Genomic DNA, 21,268 nt, shown 5'->3' with positions numbered 1-21,268 from the left:
CATTCTTACTATATCAGTTGCTAGATAGTTGTAATAAAACTGAAATTCAGATTCACAAACAATGAAAATAATTTAGCAGGGGTAAGAGTATTCGGCGTCACGGCAGTCATCGCTTGTTTGTCTACATAACAGTCCGTCGGTTGCGTGTTTAACTCCAAGCATGGTTGTAGTAAACCAACACAGTGGGGAGCTTTCACTGGTCGCAGCGATAGCATAGCGAGCTCGCGAACGAGGTAATCGCTGTGAAGAGCTTGAGTGGAGAGTTGTCCGGGGAGACAACTCTGTCTAATTTTCTGTCGGGTTTTCTGGTAGATCCCGAGTTGAAGTCATCATGGGAAGGGTTGGCGAATATTTTATGCCCGTTTCGGTTGCTTTTGTCAATTTTGATACGTAAACATTGTATGTACATATTCATAAATAAGTACATTGTAATTGATACCGATATTTTAAACTGTTTTTCGGCCAATACGTCAACAGTTCGTGTTACCTACTCGGCGCCCAAAGACAACTGTGATGTATTTGTCCATGTACCTTGGGAAAAACAGCACTAGGTATTACTAATAAAATTATCAAAATTGATTCGATAGATTGTATACCTGTGTAAAGTAACACTAAAATGAATGAGTTAGTATGTGATTAGTTTTAAAAAGAAATAGATTCAGCATGCGTTTCGAGACCACACGAATCTCTCGAGTCTACGATGACAAAACAACACCAACTGTGATGGTAGTCAAAATCATTCAACAAATCATGGCCTGAAGCAGATAAAGGAGAGTCCTAGAGAAAAGGAAACAGTCCTTGCAACATTATGACCGAAGTCACGTAACTATCATGTCGTCATCGTGTTCCCCAGACATGAAGTCGATGCAACCACCATTACCCGCAGTGCTGGTACCGCAGATTGTACCACCACATGTCAAGCCTTCTTGATGTTACAGAATTTAACCATAAACACTTTCGGTCGGATTTCTGTTTCAAAAAATATTTTGTCACCCTTGATTACATATATCATCTAGACTCGAAACGTGATGTAAAATCATCTAGAATCGATATGTGATATTTAGCAGGGTTTATTGAGTTAAGTTATAATTCTTGATAGAAATATTTCAAAGAAAGAACACATTAGCTTTGACGCGATAAGCAACAAAATTATGGTTTGTCACAGATCTGAAACCGCCGATAGGTCAGTCGGAATGATGGAGTGTCATATGTCATGGTAGAAAAACATTTGGGTGCAATACACTGATTTACCCCTCAAATACCCTTAACTGCAAGATCACGGTTCAGTTCGAGGAAATAACATCAAAATATTCAAACTCGGGTTTGGGGCCCTGTTTGAAAAATACTCTCGCTGGATGATCGTTTTCAGACATAAAGGTGAAATCCTTCCGGTAAAATTGCCTGACTTCGTTCACGTCATTGAATGTCAGTTGGTGAAATGCTAAGGTAAATGCATCTATTTTATTTGTTGATGTGATATTTCTTGATTCGTCATAGGCTGTCAACACCGTATTCAGCATGACCGGATAATCAATCGTCTTGCTCTTTTTTGCACTATATGGATAATTGTTTCCTATCGAAATAAAGCCCCATATTTGGAGCTGTCGCCATAGTCTTATGAAAATAGAATGGTCACTTAAACAGTCAATCTCATCCTTCCTTGTAAATGCACTCCTAACGAAGCTTTCAATTTCATCTTTATCGTAGCGAGCCTGAATGTCACTCACATGTGGTGTTGGCGTGTCAGGTCTACTAAGGCGATACACATGGGCCATATCTTGTAGAAATGATTCTTCTTTCCCAAAAATGTCATAGTTGACGGAACACAGGTCACACTTTTGAGTTATGCCTGCCCATTTCTTTTTGTATGGTGTTGATTTGACGAAGCGAGAAAACTCTTGAAAAGTAATGTTATGTCCACATTGTTTGTTTTTCAATGAAGGCTCCTTTTTAAACTTTGAAATGATATCTTTACCAACATCGAGGTAGTGTTTACTTGGACTGAGAAAGTTATTCACGTAAAATCTGAATAGCTGCCAGTAAGGATTTTGTGTGAAAATAACCTTTAAGGATGTCTTCAGGGCTGTCTGAAGTTCATCTTCGGTATGCCAGAGTGCTTTTCCATGAACACTCTTTATAGCCTTGGATTCGGTATTTGAATGTGAGCGAAGGTTACTTTCATCCGCTAACCATATCTTAAGGTTGTTGGTCCATGATGGCTTGTCGTTCTCATTTAAGGGACAGTAGATGATATTCAGAGAAGGGATGTGCCAGAGTTGGGATGCTAGAACGGCCACTGGTTTCCTCATAGATGTTTCCTCGATATTGTCGCATACATACCTGATGTGGTCGCGACGTTTTGTGTACAGCAGTTCAACGTCATTCTGCAGAGAAATAGTGTTCAGATTGACATGCACATATTAAATCAATACGACATTATAGTTATAGGCGTGTTTCTATAGTTCTGTTTCTGACACAGTTGCTTGTTCTTGTTGTGACAGAGATGGGTATGTTTGAAGTAGTTCATTCTTTGTTGTTACTTGTTGTTCAGGATGTCAGTGAAGACCAGTATAAGTCAAGGAGTTACCTGTTGTTCAGGATGTCAGTGAAGACCAGTATAAGTCAAGGAGTTACTTGTTGTTCAGGATGTCAGTGAAGACCAGTATAAGTCAAGGAGTTACTTGCTGTTCAGGATGTCAGTGAAGACCAGTATAAGTCAAGGAGTTACTTGCTGTTCAGGATGTCAGTGAAGACCAGTATAAGTCAAGGAGTTACTTGTTGTTCAGGATGTCAGTGAAGACCAGTGTAAGTCAAGGAGTTACTTGTTGTTCAGGATGTCAGTGAAGACCAGTATAAGTCAAGGAGTTACTTGCTGTTCAGGATGTCAGTGAAGACCAGTATAAGTCAAGGAGTTACTTGTTGTTCAGGATGTCAGTGAAGACCAGTATAAGTCAAGGAGTTACTTGTTGTTCAGGATGTCAGTGAAGACCAGTATAAGTCAAGGAGTTACTTGTTGTTCAGGATGTCAGTGAAGACCAGTGTAAGTCAAGGAGTTACTTGTTGTTCAGGATGTCAGTGAAGACCAGTATAAGTCAAGGAGTTGCTTGTTGTTCAGGATGTCAGTGAAGACCAGTGTAAGTCAAGGAGTTGCTTGTTGTTCAGGATGTCAGTGAAGACCAGTGTAAGTCAAGGAGTTACTTGCTGTTCAGGATGTCAGTGAAGACCAGTATAAGTCAAGGAGTTACTTGTTGTTCAGGATGTCAGTGAAGACCAGTATAAGTCAAGGAGTTGCTTGTTGTTCAGGATGTCAGTGAAGACCAGTATAAGTCAAGGAGTTACTTGTTGTTCAGGATGTCAGTGAAGACCAGTATAAGTCAAGGAGTTACTTGTTGTTCAGGATGTCAGTGAAGACCAGTATAAGTCAAGGAGTTGCTTGTTGTTCAGGATGTCAGTGAAGACCAGTATAAGTCAAGGAGTTACTTGTTGTTCAGGATGTCAGTGAAGACCAGTATAAGTCAAGGAGTTACTTGTTGTTCAGGATGTCAGTGAAGACCAGTATAAGTCAAGGAGTTACTTGTTGTTCAGGATGTCAGTGAAGACCAGTGTAAGTCAAGGAGTTGCTTGTTGTTCAGGATGTCAGTGAAGACCAGTATAAGTCAAGGAGTTGCTTGTTGTTCAGGATGTCAGTGAAGACCAGTATAAGTCAAGGAGTTACTTGTTGTTCAGGATGTCAGTGAAGACCAGTGTAAGTCAAGGAGTTACCTGTTGTTCAGGATGTCAGTGAAGACCAGTATAAGTCAAGGAGTTACTTGTTGTTCAGGATGTCAGTGAAGACCAGTATAAGTCAAGGAGTTACCTGTTGTTCAGGATGTCAGTGAAGACCAGTATAAGTCAAGGAGTTACTTGTTGTTCAGGATGTCAGTGAAGACCAGTATAAGTCAAGGAGTTACTTGTTGTTCAGGATGTCAGTGAAGACCAGTATAAGTCAAGGAGTTACTTGTTGTTCAGGATGTCAGTGAAGACCAGTATAAGTCAAGGAGTTACTTGTTGTTCAGGATGTCAGTGAAGACCAGTATAAGTCAAGGAGTTACTTGTTGTTCAGGATGTCAGTGAAGACCAGTATAAGTCAAGGAGTTACTTGTTGTTCAGGATGTCAGTGAAGACCAGTGTAAGTCAAGGAGTTGCTTGTTGTTCAGGATGTCAGTGAAGACCAGTGTAAGTCAAGGAGTTACTTGCTGTTCAGGATGTCAGTGAAGACCAGTATAAGTCAAGGAGTTACTTGTTGTTCAGGATGTCAGTGAAGACCAGTGTAAGTCAAGGAGTTACTTGTTGTTCAGGATGTCAGTGAAGACCAGTATAAGTCAAGGAGTTACTTGTTGTTCAGGATGTCAGTGAAGACCAGTATAAGTCAAGGAGTTACTTGTTGTTCAGGATGTCAGTGAAGACCAGTATAAGTCAAGGAGTTGCTTGTTGTTCAGGATGTCAGTGAAGACCAGTATAAGTCAAGGAGTTGCTTGTTGTTCAGGATGTCAGTGAAGACCAGTATAAGTCAAGGAGTTACTTGTTGTTCAGGATGTCAGTGAAGACCAGTATAAGTCAAGGAGTTACTTGTTGTTCAGGATGTCAGTGAAGACCAGTATAAGTCAAGGAGTTGCTTGTTGTTCAGGATGTCAGTGAAGACCAGTATAAGTCAAGGAGTTGCTTGTTGTTCAGGATGTCAGTGAAGACCAGTATAAGTCAAGGAGTTACTTGTTGTTCAGGATGTCAGTGAAGACCAGTGTAAGTCAAGGAGTTGCTTGTTGTTCAGGATGTCAGTGAAGACCAGTATAAGTCAAGGAGTTACTTGTTGTTCAGGATGTCAGTGAAGACCAGTATAAGTCAAGGAGTTACTTGTTGTTCAGGATGTCAGTGAAGACCAGTGTAAGTCAAGGAGTTGCTTGTTGTTCAGGATGTCAGTGAAGACCAGTGTAAGTCAAGGAGTTACTTGTTGTTCAGGATGTCAGTGAAGACCAGTGTAAGTCAAGGAGTTACTTGTTGTTCAGGATGTCAGTGAAGACCAGTGTAAGTCAAGGAGTTGCTTGTTGTTCAGGATGTCAGTGAAGACCAGTATAAGTCAAGGAGTTACTTGTTGTTCAGGATGTCAGTGAAGACCAGTGTAAGTCAAGGAGTTACTTGTTGTTCAGGATGTCAGTGAAGACCAGTATAAGTCAAGGAGTTACTTGTTGTTCAGGATCTCAGTGAAGACCAGTGTAAGTCAAGGAGTTACTTGTTGTTCAGGATGTCAGTGAAGACCAGTATAAGTCAAGGAGTTGCTTGTTGTTCAGGATGTCAGTGAAGACCAGTATAAGTCAAGGAGTTACTTGTTGTTCAGGATGTCAGTGAAGACCAGTATAAGTCAAGGAGTTACTTGTTGTTCAGGATGTCAGTGAAGACCAGTATAAGTCAAGGAGTTACTTGTTGTTCAGGATGTCAGTGAAGACCAGTATAAGTCAAGGAGTTACTTGTTGTTCAGGATGTCAGTGAAGACCAGTATAAGTCAAGGAGTTACTTGTTGTTCAGGATGTCAGTGAAGACCAGTGTAAGTCAAGGAGTTACTTGTTGTTCAGGATGTCAGTGAAGACCAGTATAAGTCAAGGAGTTACTTGTTGTTCAGGATGTCAGTGAAGACCAGTATAAGTCAAGGAGTTACTTGTTGTTCAGGATGTCAGTGAAGACCAGTATAAGTCAAGGAGTTGCTTGTTGTTCAGGATGTCAGTGAAGACCAGTATAAGTCAAGGAGTTGCTTGTTGTTCAGGATGTCAGTGAAGACCAGTATAAGTCAAGGAGTTACTTGTTGTTCAGGATCTCAGTGAAGACCAGTGTAAGTCAAGGAGTTACTTGTTGTTCAGGATGTCAGTGAAGACCAGTATAAGTCAAGGAGTTACTTGTTGTTCAGGATCTCAGTGAAGACCAGTGTAAGTCAAGGAGTTACTTGTTGTTCAGGATGTCAGTGAAGACCAGTATAAGTCAAGGAGTTACTTGTTGTTCAGGATGTCAGTGAAGACCAGTGTAAGTCAAGGAGTTACTTGTTGTTCAGGATGTCAGTGAAGACCAGTATAAGTCAAGGAGTTACTTGTTGTTCAGGATGTCAGTGAAGACCAGTATAAGTCAAGGAGTTACTTGTTGTTCAGGATGTCAGTGAAGACCAGTATAAGTCAAGGAGTTGCTTGTTGTTCAGGATGTCAGTGAAGACCAGTATAAGTCAAGGAGTTGCTTGTTGTTCAGGATGTCAGTGAAGACCAGTATAAGTCAAGGAGTTGCTTGTTGTTCAGGATGTCAGTGAAGACCAGTATAAGTCAAGGAGTTACTTGTTGTTCAGGATGTCAGTGAAGACCAGTATAAGTCAAGGAGTTACTTGTTGTTCAGGATGTCAGTGAAGACCAGTATAAGTCAAGGAGTTGCTTGTTGTTCAGGATGTCAGTGAAGACCAGTATAAGTCAAGGAGTTACTTGTTGTTCAGGATGTCAGTGAAGACCAGTATAAGTCAAGGAGTTACTTGTTGTTCAGGATGTCAGTGAAGACCAGTATAAGTCAAGGAGTTACTTGTTGTTCAGGATGTCAGTGAAGACCAGTATAAGTCAAGGAGTTACTTGTTGTTCAGGATGTCAGTGAAGACCAGTATAAGTCAAGGAGTTACTTGTTGTTCAGGATGTCAGTGAAGACCAGTATAAGTCAAGGAGTTGCTTGTTGTTCAGGATGTCAGTGAAGACCAGTATAAGTCAAGGAGTTACTTGTTGTTCAGGATGTCAGTGAAGACCAGTGTAAGTCAAGGAGTTGCTTGTTGTTCAGGATGTCAGTGAAGACCAGTATAAGTCAAGGAGTTACTTGTTGTTCAGGATGTCAGTGAAGACCAGTATAAGTCAAGGAGTTGCTTGTTGTTCAGGATGTCAGTGAAGACCAGTGTAAGTCAAGGAGTTGCTTGTTGTTCAGGATGTCAGTGAAGACCAGTATAAGTCAAGGAGTTACTTGTTGTTCAGGATGTCAGTGAAGACCAGTGTAAGTCAAGGAGTTGCTTGTTGTTCAGGATGTCAGTGAAGACCAGTATAAGTCAAGGAGTTACTTGTTGTTCAGGATGTCAGTGAAGACCAGTATAAGTCAAGGAGTTACTTGTTGTTCAGGATCTCAGTGAAGACCAGTATAAGTCAAGGAGTTACTTGTTGTTCAGGATGTCAGTGAAGACCAGTATAAGTCAAGGAGTTACTTGTTGTTCAGGATGTCAGTGAAGACCAGTATAAGTCAAGGAGTTACTTGTTGTTCAGGATGTCAGTGAAGACCAGTATAAGTCAAGGAGTTACTTGTTGTTCAGGATGTCAGTGAAGACCAGTATAAGTCAAGGAGTTACTTGTTGTTCAGGATGTCAGTGAAGACCAGTATAAGTCAAGGAGTTACTTGTTGTTCAGGATCTCAGTGAAGACCAGTGTAAGTCAAGGAGTTACCTGTTGTTCAGGATGTCAGTGAAGACCAGTGTAAGTCAAGGAGTTACTTGTTGTTCAGGATCTCAGTGAAGACCAGTATAAGTCAAGGAGTTACCTGTTGTTCAGGATGTCAGTGAAGACCAGTGTAAGTCAAGGAGTTACCTGTTGTTCAGGATGTCAGTGAAGACCAGTATAAGTCAAGGAGTTACTTGTTGTTCAGGATCTCAGTGAAGACCAGTATAAGTCAAGGAGTTACTTGTTGTTCAGGATCTCAGTGAAGACCAGTGTAAGTCAAGGAGTTACTTGCTGTTCAGGATGTCAGTGAAGACCAGTATAAGTCAAGGAGTTGCAATTTAAGATTTTTAGAACGACATATGTCTGGTATTTGATTGGTTGTAGATTATGTTGTGTTTCTGAGAGCTCTTTATCTTAATCATAAATGCAACTTAAATTATCTTGTATATTAATGTTTCTATTACTGCTCACAATTTTTTATAACATTGATAAAGCTCAACTATGGACATGTATACGTTAATTCTGAAATCAGGAACAATAAGTAACTTTAACACTTGGACATACACATACTGGTTCCCGCATTACATCCACCAGTGCAATAAGCGCTGTCTCTGTCTGTCCTGTTTCTTTCGCCCATGCCTTTCCCTTAAAGGGTTGAAGGGTCGCTGAAACAGATTAACTTCTGTCAAATGAAGCTGATGCCACGTGCACAGCAGCAGAAAACCCAGTGTAAAGAATGTATAATAGCGACATGTTACATTTACACACATTATATTATCTCTTGGCAGTGAAAAGAGGTAGCTGTTATAATAAAACACTACACGTCCCATTTTAATTCTGGAAACCCATTAGTCCAGAAACTCTACGGTCTTTGCCGACTCTCTGACAAAGGTATTTACAAAAATAAACATGCTGTTTTCATGGGAACATACCAAGGAAGAATTTTTTTTTTTTAAATGTTCAAAAACTCAATATTTACACTATGTCGCCCAGGGGCAGGCCCATGGGCGAGAAAAAGGTTCCTTTACTCAAAACTCATGTTTTTGTTTCGCAAATACATTAAGCGTATTTATTCAAGTATCATGACATAAAATTTAACTCATTTTAACTTAATTCAACGATTTTATAGCGATATTGAAATATTTCGCCCATGGGAGAGAAAAAGGTTTGGCCCATGGGCGAGAATATTTTCTTTTACTCAAAACTCATGTTTTTGTTTCGCAAATACATTAAGTGTATTTATTCAAGTATCATGACATAAAATTTAACTCATTTTAACTTAATTCAACGATGTTATAACGATATTGAAATATTTCGCCCAAGGGAGAGAAAAAGGTTTTGGCCGTCGGCGAGAATATATTCCTTTACTCAAAACTCATGTTTTTGTTTCGCAAATACATTAAGTGTATTTATTCAAGTATCATGACATAAAATTTAACTCATTTTAACTTAATTCAACGATTTTATAGCGATATTGAAATATTTCGCCCATGGGAGAGAAAAAGGTTTGGCCCATGGGCGAGAATATTTTCCTTTACTCAAAACTCATGTTTTTGTTTCGCAAATACATTAAGTGTATTTATTCAAGTATCATGACATAAAATTTAACTCATTTTAACTTAATTCAACGATGTTATAGCGATATTGAAATATTTCGCCCAAGGGAGAGAAAAAGGTTTTGGCCGTCGGCGAGAATATATTCCTTTACTCAAAACTCATGTTTTTGTTTCGCAAATACATTGAGCGTATTTATTCAAGTATCATGACATAAAATTTAACTCATTTTAACTTAATTCAACGATTTTATAGCGATATTGAAATATTTCGCCCATGGGAGAGAAAAAGGTTTGGCCCATGGGCGAGAATATTTTCCTTTACTCAAAACTCATGTTTTTGTTTCGCAAATACATTAAGTGTATTTATTCAAGTATCATGACATAAAATTTAACTCATTCTAACTTAATTCAACGATTTTATAGCGATATTGAAATATTTCGCCCATGGGAGAGAAAAAGGTTTGGCCCATGGGCGAGATTATTTTCCTTTACTCAAAACTCATGTTTTTGTTTCGCAAATACATTAAGTGTATTTATTCAAGTATCATGACATAAAATTTAACTCATTTTAACTTAATTCAACGATTTTATAGCGATATTGAAATATTTCGCCCATGGGAGAGAAAAAGGTTTGGCCCATGGGCGAGAATATTTTCTTTTACTCAAAACTCATTTTTTGTTTCGCAAATACATTAAGTGTATTTATTCAAGTATCATGATATAAAATTTAACTCATTTTAACTTTAATTCAACGATTTTATAGCGATATTGTAATATTTCGCCCATGGGAGAGAAAAAGGTTTAGCCCATTGGCGAGAATATTTTCCTTTACTCAAAGCTCATGTTTTTGTTTCGCAAATACATTAAGTGTATTTATTCAAGTATCATGACATAAAATTTAACTCAATTTAACTTAATTCAACGATTTTATAGCGATATTGAAATATTTCGCCCATGGGAGAAAAAAAAGGTTTGACCCATGGGCGAGACTATTTTCCTTTACTCAAAACTCATGTTTTTGTTTCGCAAATACATACAGATGTTTTTACAATTTTCATGGCACATAATGTAACTCAATTTTAACTTAATTCAACTATTTTATTGCGTTATTAAAATATTTCGCCCATGGGCGATGAAAGGTTTGACCCATGGGCGAAAATATTTCCCTTTGCTCAAAACTTGTGTTTTAGTGTCGCAAATACATAAAGGTGTTCTTAGAAGTTTCATGTCACATAATTTAACTCATTTTAATAGTCCATGAGCCAGACCCCAAAATTTTATAAAGCGGTACCGCCTGAGGTGGCAAAATCTCAGTATGATTTTTTGAAAGTCATATATCCATAGATGAAAAAAACACCTTTCAAAGCAATCCGGGACTCACAGCTTAGTGGTAGTAACCACCGCATAAAGGGGGACCCCAGAGTCGAATCTACGGGACTAGATTTCAGGGTAGGGGAAACCAGAAAGTGGAAACTAACTTTACAAGCAATAGTAATATGGTGAATTATGACCACTCGAAATGTTGGTCACCAGAGGTCAAAAGGTCACAACATTTGACCTCTGCTTAAAATATTACCACCTGTCAGAAAATAAACTGCACATACCACTACGATGGGACTTTCTTAACCCAAATGGGCTATGATTGAAGCCAAGAAGTACCCGTTAAAAGTCTGTAAAAAGTGAAATTAATTATCTTTTGTGGTGTGGTAAAGAACGGTTTTTGGTGGATTTTAAGACAAATGTCGTTTTGCGCTAAAAGCATACAAGATTTGTATGAAGTTGGACTTCCTGAAATATGTCATTATGTTTTGATGAAAAAAATTACCCCTATTGCTCATAGTCATGCCCTATATGTATTCAGATGATGGTTAAGTTACATTTTGATGTAAATTGGTTACCACTAATCCAAGAAGAATGCCATCTAGTACCATATATGAACTCGGTTTCAACCTGAATATATTACGGGGCGGTCGGGTAGCCTAGTGGTTAAAGCGTTCGCTCGTCACGCCGAAGACCCGGGTTCGAATCCCGACATGGGTACAATGTGTGAAGCCCATTTCTGGTGTCCCCCGCCGTGATATTGCTGGAATATTGCTAAAAGCGGCTTAAAACCATACTCACTCACTCACTCACTCACTCACTCACTGAATATATTACAAAATATAACCCTTTGAGTTAGAATAAGAAGAGACCTTTATTCTGCAAAAGAAAAGATAAACTTTATGTTTTGTACTAAAGTTGAATTTTGAGACAACGACTACTCGCTTTCAATGGCCTCCTCATAAGAACAAGAACAGGGATGTGAGCCAGAAGCATTATGTGAGCATAGAATCTTTTTTTTCTATTGGAAAACAGTTGCTAATATTTAACTCTACTTAAAGTTTAAATGATCAAATACACATTTTGCAAGTCACATTACCCGTACTAAACATTCTTAAAAAGGAATCCAAACAGTGTTGTCCGCTTTTCAAGAGAGATAACTCTCCTCTATCGTTTTTCAAAAGGGAGCAGTTAATGTTTTTGAAGTCGCTGCTGAAGGACATTTCCATCGCTCTGGCTATACACTAAGCCTGGAAAGACGCCACAAGCCAAATCTAGTGCTGCTGCAGCTTCCACAGACTCTGTTTCGTGCGACCTTGACCAAACATCCATATGATCCATATAATACCTGATGAGAAAAGCAACACAGGATGTTTTCTGGAAGTGGATACTCGCGAATGTCATAAGAACTGTCCTAGCACTTCTAAAGTTCATAACATTCTTCATATCTAAAGACTAGTATTATATCTAATTATATACCACTTTATTGTCTCATATTGCTCTAGTTAAAGAAAACACAGTGCTCAATGTGAAGCCCTTTTCCCTCTACATTCTCAACATAGTCTCTGTCAGAAGTGTTTGGCTTTTGTTGGGTCCGATCGCGAAAAAATCAACTTTAAACACACAAATGTATCATCAAATGTGTTTACATCTGTAGCTTAGTATTTTATCTACCTATATATCACTTTATAATGTCACAGTACATCGTATTTAAAGAAAACAAGGTGCTCAAAGTGAAGCCCTTTTCCCTCTACATTATCAACATAGTCTCTGTCAGAAGTGTTTTGTCTGTGTTGGGACAGACTTGGCCCGGGCTGTCAAAATCAACTTTAAACACACAAATGTATCATCAAATGTGTTTACATCTATAGACTAGAATTAGATCTACCTATATACCACTTTATAATGTCACAGAACACCACATCAAAATCAACTTTAAACACACAAATGTATCATCAAATGTGTTTACATCTGTAGCTTAGTATTTTATCTACCTATATATCACTTTATAATGTCACAGTACATCGTATTTAAAGAAAACAAGGTGCTCAAAGTGAAGCCCTTTTCCCTCTACATTATCAACATAATGTCTCTGTCAGAAGTGTTTTGTCTGTGTTGGGACAGACTTGGCCCGGGTTGTCAAAATCAACTTTAAACACACAAATGTATCATCAAATGTGTTTACATCTATAGACTAGAATTAGATCTACCTATATACCACTTTATAATGTCACAGAACACCACATATAAAGAAAACGGATCCGTTAAAGTCAAGCACTTTTACTGTATTTTCTCAAGAAAATCTGTCACATGTGTTTGCCCCGAGTCGGCCCGGGCTGTCCAAATCAACTTAAACCTCATATATGTATCATGCCATGGATTAATATTATATCTAACTATATACCACTGTATAATGTCACAGTACATCGTATTTAAAGAAAACAAGGTGCTCAAAGTGAAGCCCTTTTCCCTCTACATTCTCAACATAGTCTCTATCAGAAGTGTTTGGCTTGTGTTGGGTCCGACTTGGCCCGGGCTGTCAAAATCAACTTATACATCACAGATATAACATCAAATGTGTCTACCTACAAGTATTATGTCTACATAAATACCACGTTATAGTGTCTCAGATCCCGGTATTTAAAGAAAACAATGAGCTCAAAGTGAAGCTCGGTTTAATTTACGGTATACATCGTAGACAGACAGACAATAATTTATTAATTCTGTACATACATAAAACAGCTTTGTACAAATAAACATTGATAGAATGTACAGAACCATTCAATAGAATTATGCGAGATTATTAACAGAATATCCCACTGCTAAGTATATGATAAATTGTTGAATTAACAATAGATAAGGTTTTGTGTTCTTTCAATACATCTTAGACTGGTGAGTCGTCTGCTCGATGATAACCAGCCTACTCATATTTTTCCCCTGTTCCCCATTGTTGGAAAGTGTGTCGTCTGCTACCCCAGCTGGAGCCGTCTGGTAACAATTAATCACAAGCTGTCAATATACAATACATTATAATACATCAAGATGGCAGTTTCAATGTAACGATTTAGTATTTCTAAGCGACTTAAAGATATGTACAATATGTAGATATATATATATCTATAATTTGCTTAGAAATACTTAATCTTTAATTGAAAACTGTCATCTTGATGTATTAATCTGTTTTGTATATTGACAGCTGGTGATTGAGCCGTGATGTGACGTGACAATAAACAGTTTGCAATGCCTTTGTACAACGACAACATGTGACTCCAAAATTCCATATTTGTATCTATGATATTAAATTAAATATATCGACTTTATTAGGTTCAATACATTTACTAACAAATCTACCTATTGCGCATTGAGCGATTATCTCCTTTAGCTGTATGCGTAGTATAGAGCTTTATCACGCGTGACCTTGCAATGCTGTACATCGTATCTTATTCAAGCTGTATCACTGAGAGTGAGTGATTATTTTCCTTACCCGAATAGCTCTTTTGCGCACTACCTTTGCAATGTATCGTATGTTATTCAGGCAGCCAGCGAGAATGGTTCCAGGGAGGAATTAAGGTCAAGCATGTAAAGCATGTTCTCCCTTCACACTGCTATTGCAAATTATTGTTCAACACGATTAAATACCAGGCTTCTATGAAGCATGACTTTGTTCAATAAACAACACATGTAAAACAACGGGTTTGATATCAGATATTTGTAATAAGTTGTCTTCACAATCACATGTACGGTGCTTGCTGTGCAGATTTGAGCACAGTTTCAAGTAGTTCACTGTATGTAAAATATGATTCATACCGTTTCATACGGCGGTTTATGGTTCTGCAAGGTTTATTGTATTGAAAGTTGTTTTAACTTCCTGCAGAGATTATACACCCGTATTAGATCTTTGCTTCTGGATACACTGGAAATCAACATGTTGGCCCTTAGTTGGCAATTATTCTCCTGAAAAATAATTCGGTAGCATGATATATTCACTATGTTTGGCTTGAACATAGTAACATTCTTCTAAACATACTTCAAGTTTAAGCCGGAAGTAATCACAACACAAACACAAACAAGTGAGTGAGTGAGTGAGTTGGGTTTAACGCCGCTTTGATTAGTATAATTCCAGTTATATCACGGCGTGTTAGATTGATGTGGAAGGAAAGCCCGAAGTGATGCAGGTATTAGACGTTCACCACTTTGGTGAAACCCATAAGCACGGGTATAGTGCTGACAACATAATCGGTTCGAACCAGGATTCGAACACACTGTCATAGGTTTCTGGCGTGCCCAAGGGACGCCACTCTGCATAGCGAATTGCAGCGCAAACGGCGACTTTGGCCAACCGTGCCCCCGTACACAACTGTAACAAACTGTCTTATAACAAAGATGTTGAAGATGAGATATGTATTGCGTAATTGCCCGACTTTTAGGCAATCCCGTTTACAAGCTGTGATACCGTCAGCTGCTTCACTGGAAGAGGAAAGGTTTCAGTCCTCAGGCTCCTCACCAGCAACATACACAGCAACACTTGCGTAGGCACAAGCTGGAAAGTTTCTCCACAGCTGTTCAAGGCACTAGAGTCACAAATGTGCTCTCTATACAGCACAAGGACACGTATTGAGAAGTGAATTGCTATTCAACCTGAAAAAGTAAGCTGAACCATAGCAGCTTCCTCCTTGCGCCTCTTCACCGCAGAACCATTGCAAGAGGGACAAGTATGGAGAAGGAGCATGGAGGCTTTTCCTGTTGGTCATGGTTGGAAGGAGGAGGGTGGGGCCTTGGTTATTGACTGGGGGAGGGGGGGAGAGGGGGGGGGGAGGGGGTTAATTATGTGATCTTATAAAATATTAGTATTCATTATGCAAAAGATAACTGCATTTTATGTTATTGTGGTTAGCATATCCAATTTGACCCCTATTTGACCTTCAGTTTAATCGTGTGAGTCCCAAAACAGAACAATGTATCTTCAAAACAACTTCTGACTACATCTAGCACATGGCCTTTATAATTTGGAGTTGAGCGTTATAAATTCATGTGAACCTATTTCAAGCAGCCCAACCTCATATAATTTTACATCTTTTTAGCGCATGATGACATTCGTTTTAAAATGTGCCAAAAACCGTTCTGTACCATACCATAAAAGATAAAGTTAATTTTATCAGACTTTAAACAGACTTAGGTACTGCTTGGCTTTAATCATAGCACATTGGGGTTAAGAAAGTCCCATTGGTGTGGCATCTGCAATATATTTTCTGGTAGGTAATAATATTTTAAGCAGAGGTCAAATATTGTGACCTTTTGACCTCTGGTGACCTACATTTTTACTGAATTAGTCCTATATTACACCACCCCACCACTACCACCCCGTCCTGTCAGTAAGAGTTATGTAATCGGTACACAAATATATTTGATGCGATGTCAGTGTGGAAGGAGTTTGAATTACGTCCGCCACTGGCCACAGAAATCTTCAAAGTATAGTAACAATCAACAAGGCCAATGCCGTACTAATAACCTAGTGACTCACGTAACAACGGCTGTCAATCTTGTCTGCTACAGGTACCATACCACCATCCCTGTCACAACTGGCGTATTAACGGCTTATTCAAAATATTAATTGTAGAAACGTCGTTAACAGAATAACGTACATCGTATTCAGTCATCAACTGGATGTTACATTCCTTATATCAGCTAACAGCCCTGTTTGTGAAAATATTTACAAGACATAAGATTTAAAGACTAATAAAATCAATTGTAAGACCGCATAGTCCATAAAACCGAATATGATATGTCTTGGTATCATCTCTTGTGTATTAGATGATGGTAATGACCTGAAATGTTATAACGTTAGATTAGGACGGAGAAACATTAAAATGTTTTATAATACTTGGGAACATGAGCTATAAGATGTACCAACATAAACATGCATGAAATAGGGAAAATGGTGAAAACAAATTGAAAAGGATTTTTATACAAAATTATTGAACTCAATAACTTGCCTGAACAGAAGGGGTACCTAAACTTGTTTGACAGTTATTCGTGTGTTGTAGACTGTCGAATGGGACTCATGTGTGTACGTAGGGTACACATATCTATTGCAAGTTTTAGTACTCATACACTTTCTCTTTTTGTGTTGATATGATTTCTATTTTCGTACATGATATGATTTCATTTTTATCTTTGGCTGCTCTGTTTATATATGTTCGAGTAGCTGTCTGTCCCTCATAAATTGACATAGTTCTGCCTCGCTATTGCATCTTATGACTACAGGAGATCTACAACATATAGCGAATCGAACTGCAATTCTTGTTTTAACCAAGCCCGGGTTTGACATTCCAGTAACTAGTGAGTACCATTTACTCAACTGATTGACTCAACAGTTACTCTGTTATAAATCTCCGAAACATGGTAGTCTGTCATCAAAATCAGAAATCAAAAGTGTCACTAAACAAAAAATCAACAAAAAATGGCCAAATATATACCAAAACTCAAATAGCCAAATCAGGAAAGTACTCAAATAAACCTAAAATACTACACCCATCCAAAAAAATCGACAGAATAATTACCAAACTACAAACAGGCCATACCAAACTAAATAATCACCGTAAAATAGCTAAACTACACACAACAGGAAACTGCCCACATTGCAAACAACAAGAAACACCAGAACACGTACTCATTCACTGCACACACTACCAAACACACCGAACAACACTGCGGACCACCCTAAATCTTAAAACCGGACTTACACTAGAATCAATCCTAAATCCACAAAATAAATTAGAAAAATTCAAAGCCTTAGGCATATACCTAATAAAAACAGGACTAATTAGCCGCATTTAAACCCCAAATAGAATATTAAAACCAAAACTACCTTATTTGATAACCACCCAACACACACAGCTCCCTTAGTTCGTCCCCCACCCACTCTTGGCATTCTTTCCAAATCTCAAAATTTCAAAATTACTATATAAGCAGCCCCTAAAGCCCCCCTCCTGGGTTGCACAAACTCACTTTTCCCCTTTTTGGAAACACATTAAAAGGCCTGGCCGGGCCCGTGTGCGACATACGCTTGCAGTCGGAAAGCGCACGTTAAATCTCCAATATAAGTAAGTAAGTAAGTAAGTCTGTCATTCGGATCTTCAGATCCGACCTCCAAACACACAGGTTTCGGAGTCCATACCACACAACCAACTAAAACCACACAATCCTTCCGACTCCCAAACAACCAATCAATATTCACGGCAGAACAAATGGGCATGGCCTCAGCCCTCCATAATCAAGAATCCAAAAACCACCAAAAAACATCCTAATACTTACCGACTCCCTAAGTCTATCATCATTCTCGATTTGGCAAACGCGCAGTTACAGTACACGTTTCTTCCAACTACACGCGGCAGTAGATATCTTTGTACTGGTGGCTATACTGTGTGGAGAAAGGCTCAACAGATCGGTCTTTAGAAGAAGTTCTGTGATATACACCGCAGAATCGATCAACTGAAGACGAGACTGATCCAGAATGAAGTCAGCGTAATTTTCTTTCAGTTTCTCATCTTCTCAAACTGTCTTAATTGCCCATGACTTTTGTGAATCTTATATGTACGTCATCTTGTACATATACATTCAAATAATTTGTAAATAAATCAATATTCCACCCTTATTGTCTTTCTTTCGTTCGTTTCAAATCCAGTTCCAGTTTACTTGCTCGAGTTGTTGAAATAACACTCGATACCCATTGTTTAACTGGATTGGCGGATTAAATTATTCGCAGGACGACGACCTCACTTTTTGCTAGTTTGTTTTCGTACGACACAGGGAGTCGTCGCCCTGCGAATGAACCGACACTGTAATTAGATACAACGTACTTATTGAGAATCTTAAGAACCTATCGAGATGGCCTGTCCTCATTTCGCCTACACCTCATTTCACCTACACCCTTATCAAAACAAATTTACAGCTGACTGCACATAAGTCAAGGGCTGTGTTACCTCTAAAATAATGAACTAACCCAAAAGAAGGTTAAACAGACAAGACAATCTTGAAGCTTCATACATTTTTTAATAGCTGATATTTACATTATGCAGTAATAATAATGACTCATGATTACTGTAGCTTCAGTACATATCCAACGGCATCAAGACATTGCATTACAGTTAAACAGAAAAGACAGTCTGTCTGCCTTTTCAATCTTCTTGATCTCCTTCAAGAACTGATAGATGTTAGGGTGAGATCGGGGCATTCTCTTTTTCAGTCCGCAGTGGAACCCTTCCAGATGGTTGTTGGATCGGGGACCGATGTTGTCGTGCTGGTTCCAAATATGGCAGGGGAATCTAGCGTCGTCATCTACCCATGTGCTGGTGACATAGTCGTTAAAATCACCAATCTGTTGATCATCAGGTCCTTGCTCCATCACCTCAACCCATGCATTCTGTACCTGGTCAAGTGGGAGAAGTGGCAGGGCTGCGGCACGTCGAACATGGGGCTGAATTGCTGGATTGTTCGTGTATTCTCGTACAAGACCTCTCTCAACTACCTGACGCCACAAAGCTTGTGGATAGTGAAACAGACAATCCCTCACATAACTATCAGGAAAAACCTCTGCAATGGCACTTATGACTGCTGACTCGTAATCAGTCTGAAACACCTCTGGAGAAAGTTCAGTACCAGCTCTGGTTCCTACTAAGGATAACAGAATGACCAAGTCAAACAAGAGTTGTGAGAAGTTGTCATAGGTTGTAAAAACTTCACTTTGAACCTCTATGCCGCTTGGATTAGATTAGAGCTTGGATTGCGTAATAGCCTGAGATGGACAATGCCCATTCATATAATAGGGATGAGGCAATTAAGCATTTGCATTATTGTAGGCGAAATGAGGTGTAGGCGAAATGAGGGCAAGCCATCGAGATTTATTGATGAAATATTAAAGCAATAAGAAAACACAAAACAGAAAAGATATAACATATCCATGCATGACATACTGTCATCTTGTCACATATTAATACTTTAAAAATAAACTATTCAAACTGTTCATAAGAAGGCCGTTGTTTTTTCTGAACTGTTACCATTTTTATACCAAAAGTAACAGTGCATTTAAAAGTTGCTTTAGTGTTAAACTATTCACTCAAGTTTTCCTCAATTGCATGTAAACATAATTCCCATTGGTCAGTTCGACACTGCATATAATTAAATAATTATTTCGAGATTTCGTCAGAATGTGAGATATTCAGACAGACGTTTTGCAATAAAGGCGAATCGGTTTTTGTTTCCATTAAAATACGCGCTCGTGTACCTGTATATTGCATACCTAGTGTCACTTAATTTCCCATTGTGATGTATCAACGAGACATAAAATGGGAAATGAAAAAGAAACTAACTAAAGTTTAATGTGTTGGAAAATATCGCCAATGAATTGGTGTACACGCGCATGAATTCGTATGATAAACTGTCAAAACGTTTTGAGAGGTAAGGCCGGGTTCATTAAAGATCTTTGCAATATGTCAAAAAAAGGTGATATTTGTAAAACTTCTGTGAAGGAAACATCCAACCAAAGGCCCTTTTTAAATAGTAATGTAACGACCTGATATAAAGTATATTTCACATGATACAAAATACTTTGTACACAATTATTTAATTATTTAAGTGGACTGACGAAAACATGGGCGAAATATTTTAATAACGCCATAAATTAGTTGAATTAAGGTAAAATGAGTGGAATCATGTGTCATGCTTATAACACCTTTATGTATTTGCGAAACAAAAACTGTTGAGCAAAGGAAAATATTCTCGCCAATGGGCCAAACCTTTTTCTCTCCCATGGGAGAAATATTTCAATATCGCTATAAAATCGTTGAATTAAGTTAAAATGAGTTAAATTTTGTGTCACGATACTTGAAAGATATACATATATGTATTTGCGAAACAAAAACATAAGTTTTGTGTAAAGGAAAATATTCTCGCCCATGGGCCAAACCATTTTCTCGCCCATGGAGATAATAATAATTCAAAATCGCTTGGGTACTACGTTTTAAGCACGCAATAATACGATACATGCACTATTATTCATGTTTTTCACAATTGTATATTAAACAAATGTTTCAACAATAGTTTGCTATCTTCATGAAGTAATTAAACTATCGTTTTTAACCATTTCAAAATGATATATCTTGATGTTTAAATACACTTTCTTTTTTGTTGCACCCCATTGTGACCCTGTTAAACTGTCTTCGCGTAATGTACATACACTGGAAAACTACATGCCTCTGGACAACAGGAAATAACATTATTTTGCAATGAATTCTTCAACCGTAACATAAAATAGTAAACATGAGTAACAGTACTCACAGAATAAGGAGAGAGGTTTAGTTTCCAGATAATAATTCGTAAACGCAAGCACACCCAGAACAACACATACAATTCCAGGAAGTATATATCGTTTCCCAAGCCTCTTTCGCCTGACAGCCATGATTACTGAAAAGAAATCAGATCATTCATGTGCAGTCCTTACAATTCACGCTACTGAGATATTAGTTTCACACTGACAAAGTGAAGCTTTGTTGAATTATTCTGTGTTATAGTAAATTTATGTTATATTAGTCGAATGTAGAAATTAATATAATGTGCTCACCTCTTTACTACAAGCATAGACTGCTAAATATGTCCTCTAATATCCTACCGTAGTGTTTAGCATTGGGTGTCTCAAAGATCTAAACACACTAGATGTTTTGTGAAATGCAAATTAACTCTTAACGAGTTAAGTCAGAACGTTTCAGAACGTTATTGGAGTTCTTGATGTAGTACATAACAGCTTAAATAGTGATGAGCTATATATTCTTATCAAAATCATTATAAATCCATTAAGGAATGTAAAACACCTCATTTAAAATAACGGCTTATCGTTTATAGGATTTTAAAGGGTTAATCGGTGAAATC

General features: G+C 38.1%; 1 pseudogene; it reads right to left on the bottom strand.

Moving 5' to 3' along the window:
• Positions 1 to 1,283: 1,283 nt before the first annotated feature.
• On the bottom strand, positions 1,284 to 21,026 carry LOC139473451 (uncharacterized; annotated as a pseudogene).
• Positions 21,027 to 21,268: the final 242 nt, after the last annotated feature.

This window comes from Haliotis cracherodii, unplaced genomic scaffold (assembly GCF_022045235.1).
Source record: "Haliotis cracherodii isolate W230 unplaced genomic scaffold, xgHalCrac1.p SCAF_29, whole genome shotgun sequence".
NCBI classification, from domain to species: Eukaryota; Metazoa; Mollusca; class Gastropoda; order Lepetellida; family Haliotidae; genus Haliotis; species Haliotis cracherodii.
This window is presented reverse-complemented; position numbering and strand designations above follow the sequence as displayed.